The sequence below is a fragment of the Chinchilla lanigera genome, unplaced genomic scaffold, assembly GCF_000276665.1.
Source record: "Chinchilla lanigera isolate Chin_1 unplaced genomic scaffold, ChiLan1.0 scaffold00065, whole genome shotgun sequence".
Lineage (NCBI taxonomy): Eukaryota > Metazoa > Chordata > Mammalia > Rodentia > Chinchillidae > Chinchilla > Chinchilla lanigera.
In genome coordinates this window covers 751,276-763,245 of record NW_004955466.1, presented here as the reverse complement: position 1 = coordinate 763,245, position 11,970 = coordinate 751,276, and the positions used below count along the sequence as shown (strand labels likewise).

General features: G+C 48.8%; 1 long non-coding RNA gene across 1 annotated transcript; it reads right to left on the bottom strand.

Annotated features, from left to right (window-relative positions):
- Nucleotides 1-3,727: 3,727 nt before the first annotated feature.
- Nucleotides 3,728-11,248, bottom strand: LOC106150161. The gene is made up of 3 exons (XR_001236808.1): nt 10,826-11,248; nt 7,439-7,589; nt 3,728-4,501 (listed from the first exon to the last, which is right to left on the bottom strand). It is a non-coding gene; the product is annotated as an uncharacterized LOC106150161 (long non-coding RNA).
- Nucleotides 11,249-11,970: the final 722 nt, after the last annotated feature.

The window sequence follows — 11,970 nt, the reverse complement described above, 5'->3', positions numbered from 1 at the left end:
GCCTGAGTGATGAAAAGCCTGGTGGAGTGTTTCTCTTCTTCCGGGCTGGTCTCAGGGAAGGGGACTGGGAGCCCAGCAGGGGCTCATGTGGTTCAGATTATTCTAAACGAACTCCTGTTTCTTCTGACTGGTTTTGAGTCAAATTGAGGTTACAAAGAGATGAGCTTTTAAGGTCAGTTTGTCTGAGGGAGAACTGTTCTTAAAGTATGTGTGTTCCTGTGTGGGCTGAGCCTTTTATCTCTGTGCTTTGCTTCCTTGCACTTTGAAAATGCCACCAGACCCCGGATGTGTTCTGTTATTTTTCCCTTTGGGTCTCCCTTGCCTAGGTGGCACAGTGGCAGCTGTCAGCCGCCTAGATTTAGATATGATAGGATTGCTTGAAGATTGAGAATCAACTGTCTGGGTGAGCCGATTCTGCCCCCGCCCCGACTCCCACTTCCGCCTCACCACACCCCACCCTATTAGCAGACCAGAGCCCTTCACCGCTGTGGGTCTGACTTCCTCAGGCCTGTTTTAGGTGGAGTCAGCCACTCACTCACATGCATACTGTACACACGCTTCTAAGTGTGTCTGCCCAGCCAGGAAGGAGACTGGGCCCATGTGCTGGCTCTCCTGGTCCTGGAGAGCCAGTGAGTGGAGACGTGTTGAGGGGCACGGTTGCTGTCTGCATGCTCAGGATGTTTGCAGAGCATTAGGAGCAGTATGTCTGCTGGTCACACCTTTATCAATCCTTGACTTCCCACCGCCTCCAGGTAGAAACTGCCGTGGGAAGGCAGCTACCTCCTTGTTTCAGCCTGGTGGGGAATTTTGCTTATTACACAGCAGGATATCGAGAAAAACAGGCTCTGGGTTTCACGAGAGTTCATTGGTCCATCCTTTCCCCCTTACGTGCACCTTCACGTCTTAATTTGTGAGCTGGTAATCTGGCTGGGCTGTGACAGCGGGCTGGTGGGAGGCAGATAGATGGCTTCTTCAGAAACCGGAAGGAAGTACAGTACATCTGGTCATCTGTTTGGCAGAATACCCGTGCTGGGTGCTGGGCACACAGTGTGACAACACGACGGGCACGGAACTTGTCCACGTGGAGTCAGCAGTGTGAGGGACTCCTGAGGGCCATTTGAGGCGGCACCGGAGGACTGTGTTGGGTCCAGGGGTCTCTTAGCCTGAGCCTCTGGCTTTTCAGTGACTTCTGTGTTCCAAGCCCGCAGTCATCCCAGCCGGGCAGGAGCTGAGCTGGAGGCTGGCGCGCTCCCCTGGCCTCGCTAACGGGAAAGCGACTTGTCTTTCTTTGTAGAGTGAGCTAGAGCTAGGAGTTTGGTCTGGTGTAAGTCCAGCTTTACTTAATGAATGAGCTGTTAATCTGGGGATGTGGGGCTGGGGATTTAGCTCAGCGGCAAAGCGCCTGCCTTGCAAGCGCAAGGTCGTGAGTTCGGTTCCCGGTACCGGAGAAAAACCAAAAAAAAAAAAATCTGGGGATGTTTTCAGATTCTGCAAAGTTCTGTTTTGTTTGTTTGTTTGTTTTGGTACCGGGAATTGAACTCAGGACCTTGTGCTTGCCAGGCAAGTGCTTGTGCCACTGAGCTATATCCCCGGCCCTCAGATTCTGAAATGTCTTTTTTTTATTTGTTTTTTTGAGACAGGGTCTCACTGTGTAGTTCAGGCTGGTCTTGAACTTGCAGTGATCCTCCTAGCTCAGCCTCTTTTCATTTTAACTAAGAAAAGTAGGTGAGTTTAACAGTAAAAATTGGGAGAAGGGAATAGAAAGAACAGGATAAGTTATGTAAATTCCTTAGGGAATCTTTTTCCCTTCTCCCATTTCCCCTAAGCCTCAGTTTTAGATAAAAATATTGTTTGGTGAGATCTTCTTTCTGGATACTGCTATCTGTGACCTTATAACCTCTGAGGCGGTGGAGGTCCTACATTCTGAAGAGACGTAAGTCCCTGTTTATTTAGCTGTATGACTAGCCGTCCGTATGCAGGCCCAGAGTCCAGGCTGACATCAGAATTTCCCCAAGGTCAGCGACTGTCTCATCCACTTCTGGGTACCCCCTTTTCAGTCACTTGATTGGTGGATAAGTGATTGGCCCGGTATAGAAGACTGTAAAATAAAAAGTGTGGGAGGGCAGGGTGGCTTTGAGGCCATGAACCCCCCCTGACAACAAGGAACGAAACTCTGAAAATGGAGACATTTGGAGTAAGGCCTGGTTTGAGTGAAAAGCTGTAAAAAGTTGTTAACGTTGACCAGGTTCAGTCCTGGCTGGAGGCAGAGAGTGAAGAAAGCTCAGGAGCCGTGGCGCTCAGGGCTGAGGATAGAGGGGCATTTGGAAGTGGTCCAGAATGTTTCGGCAGAGCGAGCCAGAAACAAACTAGTCTCTTAAGTGCTATGATTGAAGACTAGGAGGGCAGCCTTGCTAATTCTCAGGTGTGGGTCTTTGTTTCCAGCACTGTTTTATTGTAAAGCCTCGGGAAGCGTCAGCCATTCCCGACAGCTGACTTAGACACCTGCCTCTGCGGGGTGCAGAAATAGCTTGGGGTCCAGTGTGAGTCCAGGTGCAGGCCAGTAGTGGTTAACACAGGCTGACTCACTTTGCTCTTTCTTCTCCCGAACTGAGCACTTCTGGTAACAGTTTTTTGTTGCTTCTGGAATTACATGCTATTGGGGGTCGTTCAGGTGATAGCCTGTGTGTGCTTTTTTAAAAGCCCATCTTTGGAAGAAGGACTGCTCGTTACAATACCGATGCGCTTTTCTAGGATGGCACACGAGCAGCCTGAACCGGCTTCAGAGTCTTTGGTGGTGGTGTCATCTGTGAAGAGGGGGGAGTAGTGGAAGGTGATACTCAGGTGACAAGGTGAAGAGTTTTCAAGTAAAGCATTAGAGCTCATTTGGTGATTGAACAATGTTTGTGTGTGTGTTGTTTTGTGGTGCTAGGGATTGGACCCAGGGCCTTGTGCCTGTTAGGCCAGCACCGTATCGCAGAGCTGTATCTGCACCCAAATTGAACAAGTTACTTATTGGAGGCCCTTTCCCGTGTCGCTGTCTACCCACAGGGATTGTTTTGCACCACATAGTTAAACACTTAATTATGCATTTTAAACGTGGTTCTCCAGTGCTTTGGTTAGTCTTTTCTCCTCACAGATTTCAAAACCCTGGAGGATGGTGCAAAGTTTCTGTGTTTAATATGCGGGCTGGGTGTCCATGTTAATAGCAACAAAAGCTTTTTTCATTTTACGAAGTACTTTCATATAAAACATCTGATGTAAAACTGTTGGCCCTGTGGACCTTGGGTTCTGAATCCTTAGATTCAACCAGACTTGGGTTGAAAAGTTTTTTGGGAAAAATAGTGTCTAGACTAAACATGTGCAGACGTTTTCTCTTGCCCTTACTCCCTGAACAGTATAACAGCAGTTATTTGTGTAGCACTTAGACTTACATCGTATTAGGGCTTAGAAGTAATTAGAGATGATTGAGTGTGTGTGGGATGATGTGTGTAGGTTGTGTACAAATACTGTGTCATTTTATATAAGGGACTTGAACATCCAAGGATTTTATTATCCGTGGGAGTCCTGAACTGGTCCTGTGTATACCAAGGGGAGACTGCACAGTGAGGAAGGTTTTTATTTTACTTTTATTTTATTTTAGTCTTTTTGAGACAGGGTTTAGCTATCCAGTCCAGGCTGGCCTTGAACTCACAGCAATCCTCCTGCCTCAGCCTCCTGAATGCTGGGATTATAGGTGTGCGTCACCATGCCCAGTGGGGAAGATTTTTAGTTCCATTTTACAAGTAGGAAAGATGAGACCTTGGCAACCAGTAGGCATTTAGTAGCACCTGCTGTACTTGTAAATCAGGGACGCTAACTCAGCTGGGACTCCAACCCTACTTTGGTAACTCACGTTGGGAAGTGGGAGAATCACTGGGCGATTATGGACCTGATAACGTTTTTTACTGAGGAGTAGCAGTGTGGTTGCAGCAGCTCCTTTCCTGTGCCCTCACCCCCCACCTCAGCAGAGGTACCCCAAGGTAGTATGTTAGTGTGTTTCAGTCTGGATGGGACAAAAAGATACAAACGTGTTCACAGTTTGAAAGGATAGCCTTCAGTCCTAAGGAAGAGTGTTCTGTACAGAATAAGGGGCTTTAGTTTTTGGAGGAGGGAGAGGCAATGGGGACAAAACCCTGCTATCTTGAAATCTGGTAAAACAGTAAAACGCCAGAACTTCTGAGGCTGTGCCGTGGGGACGTGAGCCCTGCATCTCCCCTGAGGTGGGCGCTGTTGGGATCTTCGTCTCACCGTCCCGTGGGTGTGTTCTGACTGGAGCAGCAGTGCTGGGGGAGAGCCCACCTGAAATGCCGTTTCCACAGGAAACGGTCTTTACGGTCCTTACCCCAGAGTTTGTGGAGGCTCCCAGGGAAGCGTCCCTTCCCCCTGTTCTGTCACAGGGAGTGCAGCGTTTCCTGTAGGCCAGGCTTCTCTTCCCTGTTGTTTTCTCAGAGCTTAGGATGATCTGTGGGGGCAGGGAGAGGTTAGAAGTGGCGGTCCTGCCTTCTGCAGGGCTGCGTGGAGCTGAAGGGATAGCAGTGGTGCTGATGTGCGTGGCGCAGGCTGTGTTTGGATACTGGTTTTCCCACTTCCTCAGGAGGGCGGAGGGTGAGACTGGCTGTGGACCAGACGCGGTTTCCCCTTTGCGGTGTGCGGTGGAAGTGGGCCGTTTTCGGGCTGAATGGTTGCTGGGAGGCAGTGGAGAGTGGTAGGCTTTGGAGGCCGGGACCTGGCTTCAGTCTCAGCTCTGCCCCTCAGCAGCTCTGTGCTCGTAAGCAAGTTTACCACTCTGATCCTCAGTTTTACCGTTTGTGAATGGAAGTGTTAACTTTGCCTATCTCTAGAAGGGTAGTTGCCGAAGGATTAATGATTACCGGGTGAGAAGCTCTGAGAGCAAAGGAAAAGGGAACTGTAACTTCTTAAACCTTCTTTTTATGCCATTCAAATTGTTCACTGTTGGTGTGTGAACTTCAGTAATTTATTAAAATTATATTTAAGGGTGCCCCCTTATGGAATCATCATGAAAGCCAAACGATGGGATATTTAAAACAGGAGGCTCAATCCTGGCAACTAGAAGATACTGAGATAGCAGTTTGGGGGAGAAGTGCTGTTAAGTGGGGTGTGGTGGTGGACATCTGTTATCCCGGCTCTCTGGGACCCTGGGGCAGGAGGACTGCAAGTTTGAGCCCAGCCCTGGCAGTGTAGTGACTTTTTGAGGCCCTGTTTCAGAATAAAAAAATTAAAAGAAGGGTTGAGGCTGTAGCTCAGGTACAGAGCCCCTTGGTTCAATCCCCACTCTTGTCAGTTTGAGCTTTCCGTCTGGATGCAGGACAGAGCTAAGTCTGTGGGCCAAAGACTTAAAAGTGGGTGTCTCCAGCCCAAAGTGAGGGATCACAGTGTGTCTAGCACACCCAGTGAGTGCTGAGGATTAGATGAGGTGAGACACGTCATGCCCTTCACCTGGTACCTGGGACACAGTAAGTGCTTAGTAAATAAGCTGTTACCCTCAAGACTGTGCTTGAATTGAGGTGGGGTTGTATCTACTTTTACATTTAATGGACATGCTGCTATAAACAGTGGTATGCCTGTACTCTGTCATTGTAGTACAATGTCCACACAATTCATAATAGCTAAATCTTGGAAGCAGCCTAGATGTCCATCAACAGATGAATAGACAAAGAAAATGTATGTCTGATTCATTTCACTTAACATTAAGTTTTCAGCTGTATCCATTTTCCTACAAGGACTTAAATTTATCCTTCTTGATAGCAGCATAGTATTCATTATGTAAAAATACCATATGCTTTCTCTCACGTGAGAAATATAAAGTATGAATAAAGAGCAAAACAAATTATACAGAAAGAAACAAGGAGATAGATACACTACAGCTGGGCAGGGGACTGAGAGATGGAGGGGGGGAGAGGAGTGGGAGAAGGTGATGTGGAAAACAGTGAAGATGGGTGGCCTATACAGACTGGACACCCACCGTGAGAGCGGTCCTGTATCACAGGCATGGACTAGTAAGTAAATTTTAAAAAGGTCACTGACAGCAGGTGTGGTAGTCCCAGCACTCAGGAGGCTGAGGCAGGAGGATCGTTGTAAGTTCGAGGCCAGCCTGGGCTACAAAGTGAGCTCAAGGCCAGTCTGCACTGCATAGTGAGACCCTGTCGCAAAAAGACAAAAACCAAAACCAAAAAAAAAAAAAAAAAAAGTTGACTGACAGAGGCCCAGTGACTGGGTGGCTTTCCTACGGCCAGGTGTTGGGTTACAGCAGACGCTGTGTGGCCTCAGTCTGCACTGGCTCTGCCCAGTGGGCGGTGGCAAACCCGGACAAGCGGCAGGTGGGCACACAGGAGCGCCGGCCAGGCTGCAGACTTGCAGGGCGGCAGGGCACCGCTGCTCGGCGCAGCAGGGCTGCCGAGGGGCAGTGTGTCTGGTGCGGCCAAGGCCAGCCTTGAGCCTCATGCTTTCCCGTTTCCAGGCCAGGTGGACCACACCCCGAGGGACCGAGGGTGGGGCTTGCCCCTGCTCTCTGTCTTCTGTGTCCTCCTGGGGTGGGAGGTGGCAGCTCTGCGCTGCTGCCCTTGTGGCTCAGTTCTCAGCGCGTTCAAGTCTGGCCGGCTCTGTGACGCGGCTCCCCTTGGAGACCACCCTGACCAGCACGCTGTGTGGTTCTGTGTGCTCCTCCCGTACCGGGCGGGTCTGCGCAGCACCCGCACCTTCCCCGTGCACTTGGGCCACGATGTCCAGGCTGCTGCCATGTCTCTTTGTGTGTTTGGGAGACTGAAAGGTGGAGCTGAAGCCATTCTTAGTGGGAAGTAAGTTCTGAGCTTTGCTATAGGCTTCACTTCTTTCTATTCACATCTTGAGAGGAAAAAAGTCTTGAATAATTTCAGCCAGTTACTGCTTCCCGAAAGCAAGAGCTTCTTGTCCCCAGACTCAGTTCTCATGCCTGAGCTGATTAAGTCCTAAGTTTCCCACCTTGGGTGTTTTTTTTTTTTTTTTCCCCAAATTAAAAAAAAAATGGTTTGAGGCAGGGTCTTGCTATGCCGTGTTGTTTTTTTTTGTTTGTTTGTTTGTTTTCCCAAATAAAAAAAATATTGTTTGAGGCAGGGTCTTTCTATGCCGTCCAGGCTGGCCTTGAACTCACTGTGTAGCCCAGGCTGGCCTAGAACTCAAGGTAATCCTCCTGCCTCAGCCTCCTGAGGCTGGGATTACAGGTGTGAGCCAACACGCCTGGCCCACCTTTGGTTTTTACAGTATACTTCTCACCATTGCTCTTTACATTTTCTTACCACGCATTTCCACATTTGGCCCCTTTCCTGCCTTCTTCGTAGGGGTCGTGAAGTGCTTACCAATTGGGGACAGATGCAGGCAATGAAATGCTAAGAAGGTAACTCACCACAGTTTGTGTAGTGGTCTGAAAGAAAGTGCCTGCGTGTTTGTGTAGACTCTTGCACTTGATAGTTTTTGTAGTTCATTTCACTGTGGAGTTATTTCATCTCCTTGTGGTGGTGGGTACTAGGTTCCCAGTCAGTTATTCTCAGCAAGATCTGAAAGACACAAGAGGGTTACTTTTGAGGCACCCACTTTTTCATACTTTATACTAAGGAGGTGACCTGACCTCTCTAGAAAAGTGTGTTCTCAATCCTGATGGCTTGGCTCTTACGAGTATCTTAGCTCCTTCATAGACGGGATCTTCTTACTCTTAGCTAACTGCCAGGTGTGGTGGTGCATGCCTATAATCCCGGCACCCTGGGAAGGCTGAGGCAAGGATGATCACACATCTAAGCCCAGCCTGGGCAATTTAGAAACTTAGAGAGACCCCGTGTCAAAATATCAAAATAAAAAATTTTAAAAAGGGGCTTAGGATGTATTTTGGCGTGAAGGCTCTGAGTACTGAAAACAGACAAGTGGAAAAGCCATCCGCCTGGCCTGTTGGTGACAGTCCCTTTAAAACAGTTATTGAGGACCTTCACTACATTTCTCTAGTGTTCTTTAAGTTCTTGAAAATAGTCTTGCTTAAGTTGATTATGATTTTAAGGGGGGGGCGACTAAAAGTTTTAGTGAAAGTGCTCATAAGAGAAGCGAGTTTTAGTTCATTTCAGAGCTAATCATTAATTTACAGGAACAGCTTCAGGACACCAGGGAGAGAGAGGCATGGCACACGGCCTGGTAGCTGTCAGCAAGGACTCCCCCTTTGGGGAACCAGACTGGCCCTAGTCTATGTAAAGCTGAGCTTGGGCCTTATCAGAAACGAAGCAGATGGTATTTCTAGTAAAACTGGCAGATGTTCTTGGTGTCAGAATTAATTAAACATTTTTTACATGTAAATGTGGGACTCTGGGGTTTCTTGCTTCTGGTTGTGGGTGGAGGGGCTGCCCTTACCTGGCAGGGGCTTTGTCACTCTGAACTGTTTTATCATCCCTTCCGATTTCTTTCTGTGTCCAGGTGAGTCATTTGTAGGGGCAGGTGCACAATGACCATCACTAGTGTGAATTGGTGTCAGCTACAGTACATTTGATGAGGGCGGTCCTGGTTTGGGTCACTCCTTCGGGTTAAGATTTTGGGATTTAGCAGGTGTGACACCCAAAAGAGTGCTATGGCTGAGTAGAAGAAAGCTAAATCCCCTGGGGCATGGGACAGGGCGGGAAGTTATTCAGTGTGTGGTACTGTGCTAGGTGCTCCACTGAGGTGGGCTGGTCTTCACTTCGTAGAATGAGATACCAAGCTCTGTAACACTAAGTGCTGTAATTTACTGCGTTGGAGCTAGAACCAAAGTTGGACTGATTCCAGGGTCTGTTTCCTTCCTGGCAGACAGAACCTGCGGATTGGAAAGTTGGGGTGGGGCTGAGGGGGTGAGAGGGCGAGAGAACAGATGCCTGGAGGAGAAAGGAGAGAGGGGAGTGGGAGCTGCCGCCGAGGGTGTTGGGAATGGCAGGCCTGGGAAGGGTGTGGAAGGGAAGGGTCAGGAAGAACATGCTCAAGTGGGAGAGAAGAGGCCGCGGCGTCTCTGAGGAGCGCAGTGCTGGACGCTGGCACCTCTTCCCTGGGGGAAGCTTCCTAGGGTTTGCTTGGGGCCGAGAGGACCAGATAGCCTCTGTGTTTAGGCAGGTGGCAGTTGGGGCCCCACAGGAAGCCTTTTAATCCCTGGTATTTATAGACTGGCCTGTGCTCTGCTGAAAGGCAACGCACATTTCAGTTAGCAAGGCAGCATATCTGCCTTTGAAGTGCCGCATTTATGGCTCCCCACTTGGCCCAGCTGGAGGGCCTGGGAATGCCAGTGCATTACCCTGACTCCCTGTTGCCTCGGAGGTCGTGCGGGGACAGTTCAGACATTTCCCTCTACGTGACCTCTGGCCCGCTGGCTGTTCCCTTTCCTCAGGGGTGGGCTGGAATCAGGCCGGAAAAGGTGGCCCTCTTGTCTCTGTGCAAGTTGGCCACGAGTGTCCAGAAATTGTGATTATGGTTTGTTCCCCAGCCTTTCTGTCTTTTTTGGTACCAGGAATAGAACTCAGGACCTCACGATTGCCAGGCAGGCACTGCACACTGAGCTAAATCCCAGTCCCCAGCCTCTCACTCCGACGCTAGGGTTGCTCTGCTTAGAGCTTGACCAACCCTGCAGTCAGTCCAGTTGAACGAGCACTTCCTTGTTGAGCATCTGTTAGTGTGTATGTGTTGGGGTGGTGTGCGGAGACCACAGAGGCAGGTCTCTGACCTGCTGTGCGAGACTGTTAAGTAATGGCTCCTATGGTCCGGCTAGTTCCTTTTCATTAGAGCAAGAAATGTCCATAAACTTAGAATCGCTCTACTTAATGGTTATGGTGAGGCTTGAATGTAGTCATAATGAATTGAGACTGCTGCGAAAAGTATAAAGCTCTAGATTCAGATAAAATGTTCTTAAAAGATAAGCCTGACAATAAATGCTAATATGTGTGGAATACTTGCTGTGTCAGACACTGTTTAGTGTTTTGTATGCATTAATTTATTTAATTTTCACAGTAACTTTGAAGTAGGTTGCTTATTTGTACCCATTTTTCAGTTAGAAGAGGATTTAAAAGTTTGCCTAGGCTGGCACAGCTGGTGCGGTGCAGAGCCAGCCGGGCTGAACTCTTGGCTACGTGCTGGCCCTTGTAAGAACTTCCCGGAGGTCAGGTTATTCAGGTGGTCCCACCCCAGGGGGAGACAGCAGCCAAGGACTTACCCTCAGGGACCAGGAAGGAGCAGAGAAAGGTCAGGCTGTTGCCCGAGGAAGCGTCAGCATTTCTGCACAACTTAATTAAATTATTAAAATGACTTCCGAGCTTGGAGCCATCTTTCTTGGAGAATAATACAATTAAAATAATTTAAGCCAAAAAGGAAGGACAGAATTAGCGAGCTCACATATGTGAGTGGACACTTAGCGATGTTCATTAGAGCACGGAGAGGCACAACGGTAAAGTAAGTGTTCCTTACTCAGTTTATAAACAAGCGCAGAGAATATGCTTTGTGTTTGGACTCAGCTTATTAAAGCTGGGTGTGGTGGCACACGTCTGTAATGCCAGCTACTCAGGAGGCCACGGAGGTGGCTAGGAAGTGTGAGGGCACTGTGGGCAATGCGGTGGTACGCTGTCTCAGAAAATAAAGTAAAAAGGGCGGAGGGTGTAACTCTGATAAAGCACTTGTCCAGCATGCAAATGGGCCTGGAGTTTCAATCCTCAGCACCAAAAAACCCCCAAACATCAACAACAAAATAAAAAACTCAGCCCCCCAAAACAAAAACAAACAAAACAACACCAGTAGTACCCACCTTTTAATATGAGGTGAGGATCAAATCAAATATTAAATCAAAATGCTGGGGTCTGTGCCCATAGAGAAAGCACTGGAACGCCAGTTTATAATATTGGTGGTGTTACTCTCACCCCGAGGTTTCATGTTCTGGAGTGTGAGGGATCCTGCTCTGCGCCGTGGAGGCTGCTCATGGCTCTCAGTGTGGATGCTTGTGGGTTTCCTCTCTCCTCCCTCGCTAATCACAACTGGGAAGGCTCTGGCTAGAAGGGGAAATTGGTTGCGTAAGGAGAGCACTTCCCTCATTGCTTTCAAAACGTAGTGTTTCCTTCTCGTTTTCTCTTCCCAGAATAAGCGCTGCCAGTAAAATGGTAGCACAGGGCTCTTGAGATGTGTTTATCCTGGGGTGATGGACAGAGGAATTGTCAGCGCCTTTTCCCCTTATCTTCCCACGATCCCTCCACCACCTTGCAGATGGGAGTTACAGGAAATCACAGCTAGCATTAAGAACCACTGGCAGATGGGAAGGATGGAATGTGTAACTCCTATTCCCAGAAACAGGCAGTAGGGTTGAGCTTTTGGTTGAGCTTTCCAGCTCTTGAACTAAAGCCTTCCCTGAAGGTAATAGTACCACCTGGGACTAGAAATCTGAATGTTCGTCTCTGTTCAACATTCTTTCTGAGCCCTTACTGTCTAGTCAGTGACCAGCCTCTGCCACCTTCTGCAGGCTTCTGTCACCACCATCCTGCCTCAGCCTTGTCTTATATGGACTTCCAGCTACTTCAGTCTCCCTTTCATAAGGTGCTTGTGGTGGGTTAACTAATGGTCAGCTTTATACCACCCAGCCGAACTGAGTCGGTGCGGGGTGTGGAAGGCCTGCCTGAGGACTGTGGCCAGCAGCATGAAAGGAGATGGAGTGCTGTTGATCCTCCTGGAGAAGCTTGTCATGATGGTTTTCTTTTTCTTCTTCTTTTTTTTTTTTTTCCGGTACTGGGGATCGAACTCATGACCTTGCGCTTGCCAGGCATATGAACTTGGCTGTTCTCATCGTCAGAGGAGGAGCTCCGGTCCTTGCTGTCACTGAGGATGCCTGGGATTCTCTTTGGGGGAACTCTGATCCTTACTTTAAGCATCACTTCCTGGCTCCAGTGCAGATGCCCCAGCCTG